An 18,455-nucleotide genomic window follows, 5' to 3' on the forward strand; every position below is an offset into this window, starting at 1 on the left:
CAAAGATTAAGCCATGCATGTATGCCTGCCTGGTACAGTGAAACTGCATGTAGCTCATCAAATCAGTTACAGTTCCTTTGGTTACTCATTACTGCAACTGGATTACAACTAGTTTTAGTAATCATTGTTTTGAGTTGTTCCTTGTATTCAAATTGCTTCTGCTTTGTATCTCCCTGCTGTACTATGCCATTGTCAGTTTTACTAACTACATTACTTATGTTCTATTTTATAAGATTGTTGTCTCTTACAGTACCCAGTGAGTATTCAGGCTTCCAATAAAACTTCTATGACTAAACATCTTGAGGAAATAGATTATGTATGTAACAAAAAATAATTGTAACAGCATGATTTTAGGTATGGGAAGAAACAAGGGGAAAATGTCTACTGGACCATAATTAGACAGAAGATCCAGAGAATCTTCAATTACCAATAGGTTCTAATCCAAAAATTAGCACCTGGAGTGGCATAGCAAGCATTTTAACAAATATCTCCCAAATATTGGTCAAATTCCTGACCAAGAGGAAAGTATCTGAGAAATGAAATATTTCCTGCCGTGTCATTCATTAGTGATTACAGCCTTCCAGTGTGAACCTGTGAACCTTGAGGAAACTCAGGAAGGAGAAAAACACCTGTCATCCCACAGGCAACAGACTGCGGCCACTCTCCACCCACGATGAGCCCTGAGGAAACTCAGAATATGAGAATACAGGATACAGATCCCAGATAGTTGAGGTATGTATCAAGGGAATGATTTCAATGAACCCTGACTTTGCATCTTCCCATGCATGGAAAAGAGGTAAATTCGTTAATTTGAGTTGCTGCCTCCCAGGCTTGAAGTCCTCAAAATTCCTACTGAATAAAACATAACTCTCAACTATTAGGTTGTAAATATTTTTCAGTCTACAGATATAAAGTAGACACTTTCCAAAGAGAAACAAAAAGAAGCCACATTTGGAACGCTGGCCCTGATGGTAGACATTCCCAGAGATCCATGTGATGCAATGCAACAAGAAGAAATTATAATGGTCATGGCCATTTTCCCCACAAGATTGTGAAATGGACATTGACAGTGGGGGGATGTTACAGGGAAGAACAGAATCTGACTAAATACTGAATCTGTTTCTTTAACTTTTGCTTCTTGTTGCTTTTGTTCGCTAAATGGATTCTGTCTATACATAATGGCCGGCCTCAGGGAACCCTGCTCTTCTGCCTGAATGTTAAACCAAAGTGCTTTGTTCGGGGAAACATCCTGACACCGTCCACCTGTGGATGGCTGCAAGAAGATATTAACACATCCCTTTGCCAAGGAACCTGAGCCCTGTCTTGGTTGAAGTTACATGGCTGTCCATCCTATTGAAGCCAAGACAACAATTACCTGAACAGAGAAGTGAGCTATGGGCTGGAAGGAGTAGAATAGGTCTGGACTGTGGCAGTTAGGGTAACTTCCTGCCTAGTTCTCAGAGCAGATGCTTTACTACAGGTGTGGCCACAAAGAACCCCACTGAATAGTTTTCTGACTAAGACCATCTCTCCCCATGGCCCCATTGAGTGAGTGAGTGAGTGAAGTCGCTCAGTCGTGTCTGACTCTTTGCGACCCCATGGACTGTAACCTAACCAGGTTCTTCCGTCCATGGGATGTTCCAGGCAAGATTACTGGACTGGGTTGCCATTTCCTTCTCCAGGAGATTTTCCTGACCCAGGGATTGAACCCAGGTCGCCCGCATTGTAGGCAGAGGCTTTACCGTCTGAGCCACCAGGGAAGACCCATTAGACACAGTTAAAACACCTTAGAAAGATATGCAGTGGGGACAAGTTTCCAGTGCCTAAAGAACACAATACAGGGCTAGGCTCTTCTTATGACCCTCCCTCTGTCACTACCAGGGCATCACTCACACTCCATACACACACATTTAAAGTGGCTTATCTTCCTTCTAGAAATAATCAAGACTGCTGATGCCATCTTTCTCCATATCTGGGGCAATTTTCCATGATCCACTTCCAAAGAACCTCTTCTCCCGTGCACTCTCAGGTTTCTTCTGGCTCTCCAGTCTCCCCAGAAGTCCTTCTGGGTTTGATGCTCTCTCCTCACTCCACTTCAGTTCAACCATATGCCCACAGTGAAATGTCATATGTGGACTCAAGGATCTGAGAAATGGCAGTCTTTGAGCACACAACCCCAGCCTACAGGCTTACCTACTTCTAAAGCCATTCCCGCAGGCTTGGACACTGACCACTGCTGCCTGGTAATCTCAATGAGAATAGTCAGGACCAGGACGCAGAGAGTGACCTGCTTCAGCAGATGCTCATCATCCGAGTAGAGGAGGGAAAAGTTTGAATTCAAACTGTAGAATGTGGAACTGAAACATTCCACAGTGATGGAGGGGCAGAGGGCAGGTGGGCCTGTGGGGTGAGGAGACATGAAGGGCTCTGGTAGGAAGGAAAGAACCAGACATTCCTTCCACATTACATAGTAGCAACACAATTGGTGTCTGCCTTTTAGGCAATTTATCAATTGGTTTTAGGATTCACATCATCAAGGTTGTTCTTCATGGTATCATCTTGATGCTCCCTTTATTTCACTTCTTTACCTATTAACCATAGTTTTGTGTCCCTCAACCCTCTGCTTCCTTCCTGGCTCTTGGCTTACTTCAACAGAGACTAGACTTTCTGAACAAAGTTCAGAACTTTCTCTGATAAACACTTGGGCATTTATGGCCACATGGAACCAAGTGTTTGAAATTAGTGTTGCCTCTGCAGATGCAGGGTGTATGATTGCTGTATGTATATTATTCCTAAGGAAGCATTTCTTGTGCCCCAACCAACATGCAGCAGGACTTTCCTTACTAATAGTCTTTTTTGCTGGAACGCCCCTGTATATAAAAAAAAACATCATGCAGCCCACATGTCCAAGACCAGAATTCACCAAATGTGTTTCTCATAGTATTAATTATTAACGAGTTTTTTTTTTAACTTTTTAAATTATTTTAGTACAATATTTTACACTGTGCAAAATAGAACTAGGCAGTGATAAGAGTGTAATGGGCAGGAAGGCCAGAGGTCCCCAAGCGGCAGGAGGAAATAAACTGCAAATGGCAGATGCTTTTTTCCTTCTCTACACAAAATTAAAAGAGATTTTTTTTTTTTATTCTGTGTTGAGGAGACCTGGTTCTACCTTGAGCTAACCAATGAGTTTTTCTTATGTAATGAAACTATGTATTTGCTTTGGAATTTGCCTTTCTTTAAAATGGTTCCACCTAAGACTAACTTTTTTCTTTTCTTAAACCTTGGGCTGATAATGGCTCAACAAACCAGTATTCCTGTCAGTTGTGTTATGATGGGGGATGACACATCCCGTGCTATCCTATCTCAAAAGTGCATATTGTGGGAGAGGGGCCTGGTGAAACTCCCTCAGCCTTGAGGCGTCTCTCTTATCTAATTAAATAGCTTTCTAAGGGACATAAAACACCTTGCTAAATACTAGCAAGGGGGCACTCTTTCTGTACCCTTCTGATATCTATGTCAGAACCTTTCCCTATCTCTATTATACTTTAATAAAATTTTGCTACACAAAAAGCTCCAAGTAGTCAAGCCTTGTCTCTGACCCTGGATCAAAATCCTCTCCTCTGGAGGTCACAAATCCGGTGTAACACATGGCTAGCAGCAGCAACCTTTCGGTGACAAGCCCACCTCCCACATCTTTCTGCTGTCAACCCTATCCTCTTCCCAGAGGAAACCAGGGTTATCTGTTTTATTAAAGTCCTTCCATAGATGTGATTTGCAACTAAAAATGAGTGCAATCTATTTTCGTTTTTACAACTGCCTTCAGTTTTTCTCCGCGTTGAATATTCATGTGAAAGTGAAAGAAAAAGTTGCTCAGTCGTTTCCGACTCTTTGCAACCACATGGACGTAGTCCATGGAATTCTCTAAGCCAGAATACCGGAGTGAGTAGACTTTCCCTTCTCTGGGGGATCTTCCCAATCCAGGGATCAAACCCAGATCTCCAGCATTGCAGGTGGATGGATTCTTTACCAGCTGAGTCACAAGAGAAGCCCAAGAATACTGGAGTGGGTAGCATATATGTTTCAGTATATCTGACTGTATTTCCAATTTTTGTCTTTGTACTGATATCATGGCTCCACTGTTCCTGGACTAGAGTCCTAGAACAAAAATTTTCTACCGTCTCTTAAATTTTAAAGTACCTGAAAGGATAGGGTGGACAGAACTAGCAAACAAAAATAACAAATGCTTAACTGAATTTGATTTTTGAATTTCACAGAAATGACAATTTTTAGTATAATTGTGTCCTATGCAATATTTGGAAATAGTTTTACTGAAAATTCCTTCTCTGATTATATGAGTGAGATTTACAGATACCTCAAAATATACTTTTTATCTGGCAACACTTCCAAGGAAAGTGTAACATGCTAGGCCATTAATAGTTACTCATCTTTTGAGAAAGAGAATGGGCAATCAATGGACAGAAGTGTGTATTTTGTGTCCAACACAAAACACAATTGCAAACATGTACAAACCCTTCAGACTCTTTGGAGGAAATTGATTTGGAAGAGCCATCATACAGCATTCAATGTTTAGACTTTTAGTAAGGCTAAGGCAGAAGTAAGGAACAAGAAGGCAAAAATCTTCTCTTTCCTTGTGATAAAGGGACTAAATATCCTAGAGTCCTGGTTTTTCTAGGTTTTAAAAATCCACTACCCATGAAATGGATGTGTGCCTTCCAACAATGTCAAGAGTTTATCTACCAAAAGCCATTCTCCATTCACACAAACCCACTTCCATCTAAATCCTAGCCTGAAAGCCCAGCTTATAAGCTTGTGAATTTCCTTTTTGCATCACATTCCCTTGCTCTTTAGAACCTGGGCTCTTCATTGCATATGGTCCCATCTGCACAGAAATCATGGGAACACCTCTTCTAAAAAAAATTTGCCTGATTCTTATTTTCATATTGTGAATCAGTTTATCACTATCAAAATGATATGAAAGAGTATTCACATTTGTGTTGTGAGAAGAAGAATTGCTAAGAATCTTGTTAAGAGAGATGAAAGGCAAAAACCTCAGAGGACTGCAAACAAATATCTTGAGAAACAAGAGTCACTCCCTGCTATAGCAACAGTACTGATTATGGGGTGTTGGGGAAAGAAAGAGAGGTTTAGAAGGACAATTTCACACTGTGAAAAAGACTCCTGTTGGTGTTTCAGAAGCTCCTTGCCCCTTGCAAGGGAAAACAGGTTCAAAAGAAGATGAGAAGATGAGGTGAGAGTATTTCAAGCAATATCATGGTGAAATTTGTATCAAGAAACTCCTTTTTGGGGCTGAAAAAATAACTTGGAAATATCACTCAGTACTTGAGCGTTTATTGTGAAGGAAAACTTACAGGATTTTCAATCTATAACTTCATGCTAGAGGGATGGTGAGGCAAAATATTGCACACAGGCACTCAAGAAAAGAAAGCTTCCTTGTTGCTTTGTCCTCTTGTTAAGTCATTCTATTAGTTACTTATAAGATTCTTACTCATAACTGGGATACAATATTGAATGCATCCTCTCAGTGCCACTGATATAGAAACTGCATTGTGGAATAACTATCCTAATTCTGTAATCATAATTGTTCTAACAAAATACTACACCCCAGAGACAGATATATTCAAATCAGCCCAAATATAAATTGGGAAGACTAGTCATGGAAGGGAGTATCTAAACTCCTTCAGATCATTACCTCTGTTTTTGCAGGGAGGCTGGTCACAGGTATTGACTACAGAGACAAAACATCTCTGGACAAGGATCACAAGCATCAGAAGCCAGTTTGTCTTCCACTCCACTATGGAACATTAAAGAAACAAGACATACCATGTTTGTGAAAGTGAAGAAGAACTTAAGAGCCTCTTGATGAAAGCACGGGCGGCTGCGACGGTGCACAAGCGCGGCTGAGAGGAGTTACCCCACGTCCGAGGTCAGGGGCAGCAGCCCAGAGTGCCAGGCTGCTACTGCGCAGGAATGGCCCAGAGGAGCTACCCTGCATCTGAGGTCAGGGGCGGCGGCCGGCCGGGAGGAGCTACCCCACTCCGGAGGCCAGGGCAGCGGCAGGGAGGAGCTACCCTACGTCCGAGGTCAGGGGCAGCGGCTGAGAGTGCCAGGCTGCGACGGCACAGGAAGGGACAAGAGGAGCTACCCCATGTCTGAGGTGCAGGAACAGACCAGAGGAGCTACCTCACATCTGAGGTCAGGGGCAGCAGCCGGGAGGAGCTATCCCACGTCCGAGGTCAGGGGTGGCGGCCGGCAGGGAGGAGCTACCCCATGTCCAATGTCAAGGCGGCAGCTGAGAGGAGCAGCCCCATGTCCAAGGAGCGGTGGCTGCATGGGTGCAGGAGGGCCTAAAGGAGCTACTCCATGTTCAAGGTCAGGAGGGGCAGTGGTAAGGAGATACCCCTTGTCCAAGGTAAGAGAAACCCAAGTAAGATGGTAGGTTTGCAAGAGGCCATCTGAGGGAAGATGCACTGAAACCATAATCACAGAAAACTAGTCAATCTAATCACACTAGGACCACAGCCTTGTCTAACTCAATGAAATTAAGCCATGCCCTGTGGGGCCACCCAAGACGGGCGGGTCAAGGTGGAGAGGTCTGACAGAATGTGGTCCACTGGAGAAGGGAATGGCAAACCACCTCAGTATTCTTGCTTTGAGAACCCCATGAACAGTATGAAAAGGCAAAATGATAGGATACTGAAAGAGAAACTCCCCAGATCAGTAGGTGCCCAATATGCTACTGGAGATCAGTGGAGAAATAACTCCAGAAAGAATGAAGGGATGGAGCCAAAGCAAAAACAATACCCAGTTGTGGATGTGACTGGTGATAGAAGCAAGGTCCGATGCTGTAAAGAGCAATATTGCATGGGAACCTGGAATGTTAGGTCCACGAATCAAGGCAAATAGGAAGTGGTCAAACAGGAGATGGCAAGAGTGAATGTCAACATTCTAGGAATCAGCGAACTAAAATGGACTTGAATGGGTGAATTTAACTCAAATGACCACTATATCTACTACACCATTCAGGTATGACCTAAATCAAATCCCTTATGATTATAAAGTGGAAGTGAGAAATAGATGTAAGGGACTAGATCTGATAGATAGAGTGCCTGATGAACTATGGACTGAGGTTCGTGACATTGTACAGGAGACAGGGATCAAGACCATCCCCATGGAAAAGAAATGCAAAAAAGCAAAATGGCTGTCTGGGGAGGCCTTACAAATAGCTGTGAAAAGAAGAGAAGCCAAAAGCAAAGGAGAAAAGGAAATAGGCATCTGAATGCAGAGTTCCAAAGAATAGCAAGAAGAGATAAGAAAGCCTTCCTCAGCGATCAATGCAAAGAAATAGAAGAAAACAACAGAATGGGAAAGACTAGAGATCTCTTCAAGGAAATTAGAGATACCAAGGGAATATTTCATGCAAAGATGGGCTCGATAAAGGACAGAAATGGTATATACCTAACAGAAGCAGAAGATACTAAGAAGAGGTGGCAAGAATACACAGAAGAACTGTACAAAAAAGATCTTTACAACCCAGATAATCACAATGGTATGATCACTCACCTAGAGCCAGACATCCTGGAATGTGAAGTCAAGTGGGCCTTAGAAAGCATCACTATGAACAAAGCTAGTGGAGGTGAAGGAAGTCCAGTGGAGCTCTTTCAAAACCTGAAAGATGATGCTATGAAAGTGCTGCACTCAATATGCCAGCAAATTTGGAAAACTCAGCAGTGGCCACAGGACTGGAAAAGGTCAGTTTTCATTCCAGTCCCAAAGAAAGGCAATGCCAAAGAATGCTCAAACTAGCACACAATTGCACTCATCTCACACACTAGTAAAGTAATGCTCAAAATTCTCCAAGCCAGGCTTCAGCAATATGTGAACCGTGAACTTCCTGATGTTCAAGCTGGTTTTAGAAAAGGCAGAGGAACCAGAGATCAAATTGCCAGCATCCGCTGGATCATTGCAAAAGCAAGAGAGTTCCAGAAAAACATCTATTTCTGCTTTCTTGACTATGCCAAAGCCTTTGACTGTGTGGATCGCAATAAACTGTGGAAAATTCTGAAACAGATGGGAATACCAGACCACCTGACCTGCCTCTTGAGAAACCTATATGCAGGTCAGGAAGCAGCAATTAGAACTGGACATGGAACAACAGACTGGTTCCAAATTGGGAAAGGAGTACGTCAAAGCTGTATATTGTCACCCTGCTTATTTAACTTATATGCAGAGTACATCATGAGAAACGCTGGGCAGGAAGAAGCACAAGCTGGAATCAAGATTGCCGGGAGCAATATCAATAACCTCAGATATGCAGATGACACCACCCTTATGGCAGAAAGTGAAGAAGAACTAAAAAACCTCTTGATGAAAGTGAAAGAGGAGAGTGAAAAAGCTGGCTTAAAACTCAACATTCAAAAAATTAAGATCATGGCATCTGGTCCCGGTGGGAAATAGATGGGAAAACAATGAAAACAGTGACACACTCTAACTTCTTGGGCTCCAAAATCACTGCAGATGGTGACTGCAGCCATGAAATTAAAAGATGCTTGCTCCTTGGAAGAAAAGCTATGACAAACCTACACAGCGTATTAAAAAGCAAGACATTACTTTATCGACAAAGATCCATCTACTCAAAGCTATGGTTTTTCAATTAGTCATGTATGGATGTGACAGTTGGACCATAAGGAAACCTGAGTGCCAAAGAATTGCTGCTTTTAAACTGTGGTGTTGGAGAAGACTCTTGAGAGTCCCTTGGACTGCAAGGAGATCCAACCAGTCCATCCTAAAGGAAATCATTCCTGAATATTCATTGGAAGAACTGATGCTGAAGCTGAAACTGCAATACTTTGGCCACCTGATGCGAGGAACTGACTCATTGGAAAAGACCCTGATGCTGGGAAAGATTGAAGGCAGGAGCAGAAGGGGACAACAGAGGATGAGATGGTTGGATGGCATCACCAACTCAATGGACATGAGTCTGAGTGAGTTCCAGGAGTTGGTGATGGACAGAGAGAACTGCTGTACTGCAGTCCAAGGGGTTGCAAAGATTCAAACACAATTGAGCGCCTGAACTGACTGAACGTATTAATACATGATCCATGCATACAGAAGCACTGAATGGAGAGCTGGCACCCTATAGCCCAAGTTGTTCAAGGTTCAGCTGTACTTGACAAGTGTAGGTGGCTTGTGGCTGTGTGTGATTTGAGTTCCTGGGGCTGTTAGGTAAGTATTCTGGCGGATGTGAGGATTCAGTTGACTATGTAGGTTATGTATATGTTCAGAAGTCTGGAGTATTTGTATTTTAGGGCTGTGGGATTGCATGTGGGTCTTTTTGGAGTTATACATGAGGCTATTGTGTACTTGGTGACCCTGTGTGTGTATGTATTCACTGTGTACATCTCAGTGGTATCTTGGTTACACATGTTTGTGTTTAGGCCCATGTTGTGTGTGTTTATATATATATGTAAGAGTGGCATGGAGATATTCAGGGTTAGTAGGGCTTTGTCTGTAAAAATTTAGATAGTAAAAGTTGCTCTGTATGTATATTTATTCAAGATGAGGGTAGGAATGTAAATTTGTGTTCAGAATATGTATATGAACACACACATGCACATATATATGTATATATGTGTGTGTGTTATCCTTTTGCTTATATATCATTTTGCTGTGGTGGGAGTTGAGGGTCCTACTCAGGATGTAAGTGGATTGTGTGCACATACTCATATGAAAAGATTTGGGATGTGCTGGAACTGGTTCATACTAGCTTTGGATAGTCAATGGTATGTGTCTTCTCCCAGCTCTGTGTTCAGTGATGTCAAGTAGGTAGCTTGAAATTGATCATGGTGGGAATATTTATGTAGATACCACAAATGAAGTCCTTCCTGCCTTTCTCAAAGAGCTTTTTATTAAGTATGTATCAGCACACACTGATGTGTGTGTTTAGAAGTATGTATGTGTCAGCAAGAATGTTTGGGCATCAGTGGGAACGTTGTAGGACCCTCTTATGTGATTGTGGGTGTGGCTTCTGGGATTTTGGGCCCTTGTAGGTGTGAATGGACCCTCATGATTCTGAATCATTGCATTGTTACTAACAGGTGGGTCAAAGAATTCCCATCAATGTTAGGGATTCCCAGCAGAAGTCATGGAGATGGATAGAGGGATGTCTGTACCTTAGGCTGGTGGGCACTCCCTTCAGCATTTATGTGCTGGGTCCTAGCATCTGGGCCCCTAGAAGGGTGGGTCTGGTGGACAGATGGCATGCAGAGGAGAACCTTCAGAGGTGTGTTGTTGGTATAACCGGCAGCAGTCAAAAGTCATGGTGCTTCCTGGATAAGAGGTCAGATAACCAAGTGTTCTCTCAGGAAAAGCCCCTGCGAGTTGGTTGGACATCTCCAGGTGGTGCTGGCTCTTCTGTGGCACAGCTGATGGGCAAGGACACCCTCCACATTGGATCCAGGTGGTGAAAGTTTACAAAGTCATGTGTCCCTGAACCCAGCTGCCCCAGGATACGATGAGGAATATTGAGTATCAATCTGGTCAGCTGTATCACTAGGTCTCAACCAACCAGTGTGTGTGTGCTCAGTCATTTCTGACTCTTTGCAACCTCATGGACTGCAGCCTTCCAGGCCCCTCTGTCCATGGATTTTCCCAGGCAAGAATACTGGAGTGGGTTGCCATTTTCTCCTTCTGGGAATCTTTCTCACCAAGGGATCAAACTCAGGGATCCAGGGATCAATCCACATTGCAAGTGGATTCCTTACTAGTAAGGCACCAGGGAAGCCCTTCAACCAGCCTAGATGTGTGGAAGCCTAACATCTCAGGGATACACAGGACCTCTGGGGATAAGTGAACTGACAAGGATGAAGATGGGTGTTTTGCAGAAAGTTTTCACTTTAGTCTCAGATTCAAAGAATTTATTAACAAAATAAGCCACTTGTTATATGCAAATAAATAATACCTAAATTTATTAGGGAATTATCTAGCTTTCTTTCAATATACTAATGTTAAAGGAAAAGAGAAATAGAAACAGCAGAGGATACATCAAATTGGGTTTTGACCAACACCCAGACTTAAACAGCACTGTTAAGTCCCATGACACAGCATATCTGGAGTCCCAGTTGGGAAAAGTTTCCCGGCAATGTGTGTGCTCCATGAGTGGGACTTCAAATATTGCAGTTTGGGATTCCAGTTTATAATCTGAGGATTCAAACTGATACCATCATCAATCTGTGAGCAAATTACAGCCCTGGTTTCATGTTAATGCTGTTCGTTTATCATGTAAAACTGGAATGTTGTTATGCCTGGGGCTTAGCTGACCAGGGTCCCTCCAGTTCAGTTCACCCACTCAGTCTTGTCCGACTCTGGGACCCCATGGACTGCAGCACACCAGGGTTGCCTGTCCATCACCAACTCCCAGAGCTTGCTCAAACTCATGTCCATAGAGCTGGTGATGCTATCCAACCACCTCATCCTCTGTCACCCATTTCTCCTCCTGCCTTCAATTTTTTCCAGCATCAGGGTCTTTTCCAATGAGTCATTTCCTCGCATCAGGTGGCCAAAATATTGGAGTTTCAACTTCAACATCTGTCCTTCCAATGAACATTCAGGAGTGATCTTCTTCAGGATAGACTAGTTGGATCTCCTTGCAGTCCGAGGGACTCTCAAGAGTCTTCTCCAACACCACAGTTCAAAAGCATCAATTCTTTGGTGCTCAGCTTTCTTTATGGTCCAGCTCTCAAATTCATACATGACTACTGGAAAAACCATAGCTTTGACTAGACAGACCTTTGTCAGCAAAGTAATATCTCGGCTTTTTAATACGCTGTGTAGGTTTGTCATAGCTTTTCTTCCAAGGAGCAAGTGTCTCTTAATATCATGACTGCAGTCACCAGCTGCAGTGATTTTGGAGCCTAAGAAAATAAAGTTAGCTACTGTTTCCATTGTTTCCCCATCTATTTGCCATGAAGTGATGGGTTCGGATGCCATGATCTTAATTTTTTGATGTTGAGTTTTAAGCCAGCTTCTTCATTCTCCTCTTTCACTTTCATCAAGAAGCTCTTCAGTTCCTCTTCACTTTCTGCCATAAGGGTGGTGTCATCTGCATATCTGAGGTTATTGATATTTCTCCCGGCAATCTTGATTCCAGCTTGTGCTTTGTCCAGCCCAGAATTTCACATGATGTACTCTGCATATAAGTTAAATAAAAACGGTGACAATATACAGCCTTCACCTACTCCTTTTCCAATTTGGAACAGGTCCGTTGATCCATGTCCAGTTCTAACTGTTGCTTTCTTGACCTGCATACAGATTTCTCAGGAGGCAGGTAAGGTGGTTTGGTATTCCCATCTCTTTCAAAATTTTCCAGAGTTTGTTGTGGTCCACACAGTCAAAGGCCTTAGCCTTTGACTTCAGAGTCAATTAAGCAGAAGTAGATGTTTCTCTGGAACTCTCTTGCTTTTTCCATGATCCAAAACATGTTGGCAATTTGATCTATGGTTCCTCTGCCTTTTCTAAATCCAGCTTGTACATATGGAAGTTCAGAGTTCACAAACTATTGAAGACTCGCATGGAGAATTTTGAGCATTACTTTGCTAGTTAGTGCCATGAGTGCATTTGTGTGGTAGTTTGAACATTCTTTGGCATTGCCTTCTTTGGGATTGGAATGAAAACTGACCTTTTGCAGTCCTGTGGCCACTGCTATGTTTTCCAAATTTGCTGGTGTATTGAGTGCAGCACTTTCACAGCATCATCTTTTAGGACTTGAAATAGTGCAGCTAAATTCCATCACCTCCACTAGCTTTGTTCATAGTGATGTTTCCTAAGGCCTACTTGACTTCACACTCCTGGATGTCTGGCTCTAGGTGAGTGATCACACCATTGTGGTTATCTGGGTCATGAAGATCTTTTTTGTATAGTTCTTCTGTGTATTCTTGCCAACTCTTCTTAATATCTTATGCTTCTGTCAGATTCATGCCATTTCTGTCCTTTATTATGCCCATCTTTGCATGAAATGTTCCCTTGGTATCTCTAATTTTCTTGAAGAGATCTCTAGTCTTTCCCATTCTATTGTTTTCCTTATCTCTTTGCACTGATCACTGAGGAAGGCTTTCTTATCTCTCCTTGCTACTCTTTGGAACTCTGCATTCAAATGGGTATATCTTTCCTTTTCTCCTTTGCCTTTCCCTTCACTTCTTTTCTCAGCTATTTGTAAGGCCTCTTCAGATAACCGTTTTATCATCCTTAAGACCATCCCCAAGAAAAAAAATGCAAAAAGCGTCCCTCCCGGGGCTCAGCAATTTCAAGACTTGTCCCCTATCTTATCTATGGTGCCACCAGGCTTGCACTCAAAATAGGCAATCAAACACTCAAAGTCAGCGCAGTGTGCAGGCAACTTAGAAGCTAGGTCAGAGGCCTGCTCTGCTCTGCTCTGTCTCTGAAGCCTGAAAAAGACTATTTATTTAATTTCCCTAATAGTGGGGAGGTTTTGTCCCTGGGAGAGAGTTGAGGTCTGAGAACTGGAGAGACTGAGTCCCACTATGAGGAGATATGGCTCTGATGTTCCCAAAACCTTTAGACGTGTTCTCTGTTCTTTTCTGAAGGCTTAGGATTGTTCTAGCAGTGGGACGCTCATCTCAGTTTCATGTTTCACTGATGGGATGAACTGACCCCCCCCCCTTTTTTTTTTTTTAAAGGAAACTAAACAATTTTATGTAATCACATTGCCGTGATCCTATACAGTAAACTAGAAATTCAAAGGACATGATTTTTCTGAATGCAGGAGACTCCGGTTTCATTCCTGGGTCCTGAAGATTCCCTGGAAAAAGGACAAGCTACCCACTCCAGTATTCTGGCCTAGAGAATGCCATGGACTGAATAGTCCTGGGGGTCACAAAGAGTAAGGCACCACTGAGCCACTTTCACTTTCACATGCGGATATTATTTAAAAAAAAAAAAATGTGGTAACAGATCTAGAACCTTTGGCAAGCTAACAAATGAGTAATCTAAATATGAATAATCAACTTTGTCCTGCATGGTGATTACTGTCTGGTATTTTCTGTGAGAGCAGTTGAACTCCTCATTGTTAAAGAGAAATAATCCTTTCCTCTCTGAAACATTTGTGAACCATTCAGTTGGGTGTGGTGAATACAATACTTAAGGATCTAATACATAAAAATGCAATAGGCAAAGCACATTATTTTTTCGTTCCCTTTCTCAAAGGATGGAATATTTTGTATTTGCCCTGATTTTGTGTCCTGACTTCATGTACCATTGTACAGTGACATTTTTAGTTGAAATACAGTAGGACTAAAAATATTGATATAATACTAATAAATCATGTTGGTATGTGTGGTTGTCACATAGAATTCACAGGAGATTTAAATTCACAGTTGCCAACGTAAAGGATTCATGCTATTTAGCTTCTTCATGAATCTATACCACGAAGGAAGAGCATTTCGCAACATATTTCACTGAGGGAACTACAAGGATGATAGGCGTAATACTATGTGTCAACTCATGGATTTCAAAGCATTGCTCACAATATACATCTGATTTTCAACATCAGGGTTCTTTCAGTGTCCTTGAACAGCGTTTGTTTTTCTGTTCAGTTCAGTTCAGTTGCTCCGTCGTGTCTGACTCTTTGCGACCCCCATTGAACCGCAGCACGCCAGGCCTCCCTGTCCATCACCAGCTCCCAGAGTTTACCCAAACTCGTGACCATTGGGTCGCTGGTGCCATCTAACCATCTCATCCGCTGTTGTCCCCTTCTCCTCCTGTCTTCAATCTTTCCCAACATCAGGGTCTTTTCAAATGAGTCAGCTCTCCAAAAAACTGGAGTTTCAGCTTCACCATCAGTCCTTCGGTGAACACCCAGAACGGATTTCCTTTAGGATGGATTGGTTGGATTTCCTTGCAACCCAAGGGACTCTCAAGAGTCTTCTCCAACACCACAGTTCAAAAGCATCCATTCTTCTGTGCTCAGCTTTCTTTATAGTTCACCTATATATTCGTCTGCTTTAAGTCCATCAAGTTTGTCCAAATCGACCTACATCTCCGTAGCATTCCCAGGCGAAGTTCAAGGGAAGCTGTGATGCTCTACTGTCCTTGTAGGAGTCCACATGGAATGAAGAAGTACTGTGGGAAGTCTATTAGTAACCACTGTGCCTTGGGTCACAGGTGGTCCTGGTAAGGAACAAGGAACTAACAAGCTCCCACCAACCAGGATTCTGCAGAGGTCCACAAGAGGTCAGCAAGAGATGGCAGACTGCAGTCCAGAGGTCCTAGCTACTTCCATCTGTGGTCCGCACCCCTCCGCTGCGCCCACTGGATGCGATCCTTGGGGACCCAGGAGCGCACGAAATGGGCGTGCCCAGCCGCAATGGCGATCCCCGAGAGGACAACGGGGAACCCCTGCCCCACCCACGCTATGAGCCGACCGGCGCCACGACCGGACCCCCGCCCCGCGTCGCCGGGTTCGCCCCGCCCCTGCCGCGCTTCCGGTGCCTTCCCAGCCGCAGTGGAGACCTCCGAGAGCACAACTGGGAAGCCCTCCCCCACCCCCCCACCAGGAGCCGACCCCCCTCCCCGGGCCGCCCGGGTTCGCCCCGCCCCTGCCGCGCTCCCGGTGCCTTCCCAGCCTCAGTGGAGACCCCCGAGAGCACAACTGGGACCGCCCCCCACCCCCGCCACGACCCGATTCCAGACCCGCGCCGCCCGGGTTCACCCCGCCCCGGGTGCGCTTCCGGCGCGTCTACCCCCCTTTTTTTTTTAATTATTCCACAGCAAGCTGCAAAGCCATCAGATGGAGCCATGTGATCAGTGTGGACTCCAGCTGACCCCACAGCCACCTTCTGCCTCCCATGCATCCACTCAAGAATTTCTGAACTTTCTTAATGGTGGTGAGTCTTCTGGCCCTTTCTCCCTCATTGTGAATCCTCCTGCTAACAAAACATGCTGTGAAAATTAAGAGAAGTGAACCTTAACTATAATTAGAGTCTGGAAGGTATATAGAGGGAGCTCTCATGCCCTGTCATTCATCCTCCATTACTTCAACATGAAGAGGTCATTTACATGTCCCAACAGGAAGAAATACACCTTGCATTCCCAAACAAGAAGCACAGCCACATTACCATTCCAGCTGGAGGAGAGAAGACTTCCCTTTTGGCCAGCAACAAACCCAGCTAATAGAAAATTCTGCGGTTTAACTAATGACAAGCCATTGTCACCTGAATGTTTACTTTCCTCCACTGAAGTTACACTTGTTCTCTTGCTGATGACTTATTTCCTTGTCCTGCTCTATTTAGCTTAAAAGCCATCAATGATGTTTAACCCCTTGGAGTATCTCCCTATCTTCCAAATGAAATGCTGCCTGACTCATGAATCATTTACTAGAGTCAGTTTATTACAAATTCAAAGTAAACCTTCAAATTTACTCAGTTTATTTTTGTTTTTTAATATACTGCTGGCAGCCATGGGATCTCAAGGGAATTCCTGATGACATTTGGAGACAAGGAGTGGTCTCCTTGTGTGGTGCCTACACATCCTCTGAGTTCACTGTCTTTCTTGCCATTCATGGAGGTTGTTAGTAAGCTCCTCTTGGTTTGAGCTCCATTCTCTTTGCATTTGTGCCCCTAATCTAAGTGGCTTTCCTTTCAAGGCAGGTTGGCTTCGCTGGCAGATCATTCTGCCTGAGGCCAAACCCACCTATTAGATCAAATTTCCATTGCACAGTAACATTTCTTGGTTGTTGCCAATCTGTTTTTGAGTGGTAAACCCTAGCCCCTAATTTTGTTTGCTAGATTCTACATTGGGAACTGCTTACAGTGAAGTCTTTAATTCCCTATGTGTTTGGAATCAGCATCAGTCCCTAGATTCCGCGCTCAGAGCTGTTGGTGAGCAGCTATAGTTCTCCATTTTGTGTAGAATCAGTTTGTAGTCCTCATTTCTCGGGATTTCCTGATTCTATGCTTTTCCTCAGTACAAAGTTCTCTGGGAATTGGTGGTTGTGCATGCCAGGCCTTATTGGCCAGGTGGTAGTAGCATCTCTTGAGTAGTGCTGATATATTATGGCACAGGTTTGTTTGTCTTGTTTTGGGATGACAAAGCTAGCTAAGGAAATGGGAGCCTTTACCCCTATTGAGCATGCCACCTTCTGGCACAGCAGCTTATTTTATATTTTATATGTAAGAGCTATAGACCTAGAGGCTGTAGATATCTAGAAAGATGGAAAAATTTTACTATTATCGATCTAGAATTATAATAGTCATTGTGCAGAGTGTTCCAGTTAGACAAGATTGTTCATTTATGGAAAACCCTAGAGAGCATCCGATCCCTAATTGGACAGGAGAGTGAGATGCCTACTTTAATTGATTGAAAAACCTCACAAAAGGTTTCAAGATTCCAAAATAAAGGCCTGCTCTTTTTAAGGACTCAGTACAGAAAGCTAATGAATGCATTGAAATGTGTGCATTACCATATGTAAAATAGTTAGCTAGTGAAAAGTTGCTAAATAACACAAGGAGTTCAACCTCGTGCTCTTTGACAACCTAGAGAAGAGGGATGAGTTGGGGTGGGAGGGAGGTTCAGAAGCGGATATATATATGTATATACTTCTGGCTGATTCACATTCTGAAACTGCAGAAACCAACAGAAGATTGTAAAGCATTTATCCTCCAAATAAAAATGTTTATAAAAAACTAAAGAGACAAAACGTACCTAAAACAAAAGATAATAGAGAGATGTAACTAAAGACTTAAATCCTACTGCCCACCACCATGTCTTTTTTCATGTTTTACTAATTCTGTCTGAACTACTTTCCTCATCTAAAGAGATATTTAACAAGTATCATGTAAGATAACTCTACCTGAGATTTCAGGCGATCCTCCTCAGTTGCTCTTTACTCCTTGGTCAAAACTGAACTGAGAGCTGTAGTCAATGAATTCTTTAAATTTAAGGAGGAGCCCCCAATTTTTTTTGAAGAGCTAAGAGTCATTGTCAGGACCTATGACCCCAAACTGCTAGATCTTTCTCAGCTTGTACACATGTTGGCAAGACCGGGGGAGGCCCCCAAATGGATCCAGGAAGCAAAACAGAAAACTCCTAGGATGATATTCAAGGGTTGGGAAGAATCCCCTGGAGGAGGGCATGACAGCCTACCCCAGTATTCTTGCCTGGAGTATCCGCATGGACAAAGGAGCCTGGCAGCTCCTCTGGCACAGCTACGGGGTCACAAAGAATTGGACACGACTGAGTGACTAAGCACAGCACAGCAACCTTAAAAGGCATCCAAAATAACAACAGACCTTTTATAAGCCATTTCTAAAATCTTTCCTGCTCAGGCTGATTGATCTATTATTTGATCATACAAACAAAAGAGGGCAGAGTCTGTGCCATTTTACAGCCAGTTTGGAAGC

General features: G+C 43.3%; 1 long non-coding RNA gene across 1 annotated transcript; it reads left to right on the top strand.

Annotated features, from left to right (window-relative positions):
• The first annotated feature begins 15,034 nt into the window (after positions 1 to 15,034).
• LOC129651625 (uncharacterized) lies at positions 15,035 to 16,474 on the top strand. Its single transcript, XR_008714252.1, has 3 exons — positions 15,035 to 15,288; positions 15,826 to 15,941; positions 16,126 to 16,474. It is a non-coding gene; the product is annotated as an uncharacterized LOC129651625 (long non-coding RNA).
• Positions 16,475 to 18,455: the final 1,981 nt, after the last annotated feature.

This window comes from Bubalus kerabau, chromosome 4 (genome assembly GCF_029407905.1).
Source record: "Bubalus kerabau isolate K-KA32 ecotype Philippines breed swamp buffalo chromosome 4, PCC_UOA_SB_1v2, whole genome shotgun sequence".
Lineage (NCBI taxonomy): Eukaryota > Metazoa > Chordata > Mammalia > Artiodactyla > Bovidae > Bubalus > Bubalus kerabau.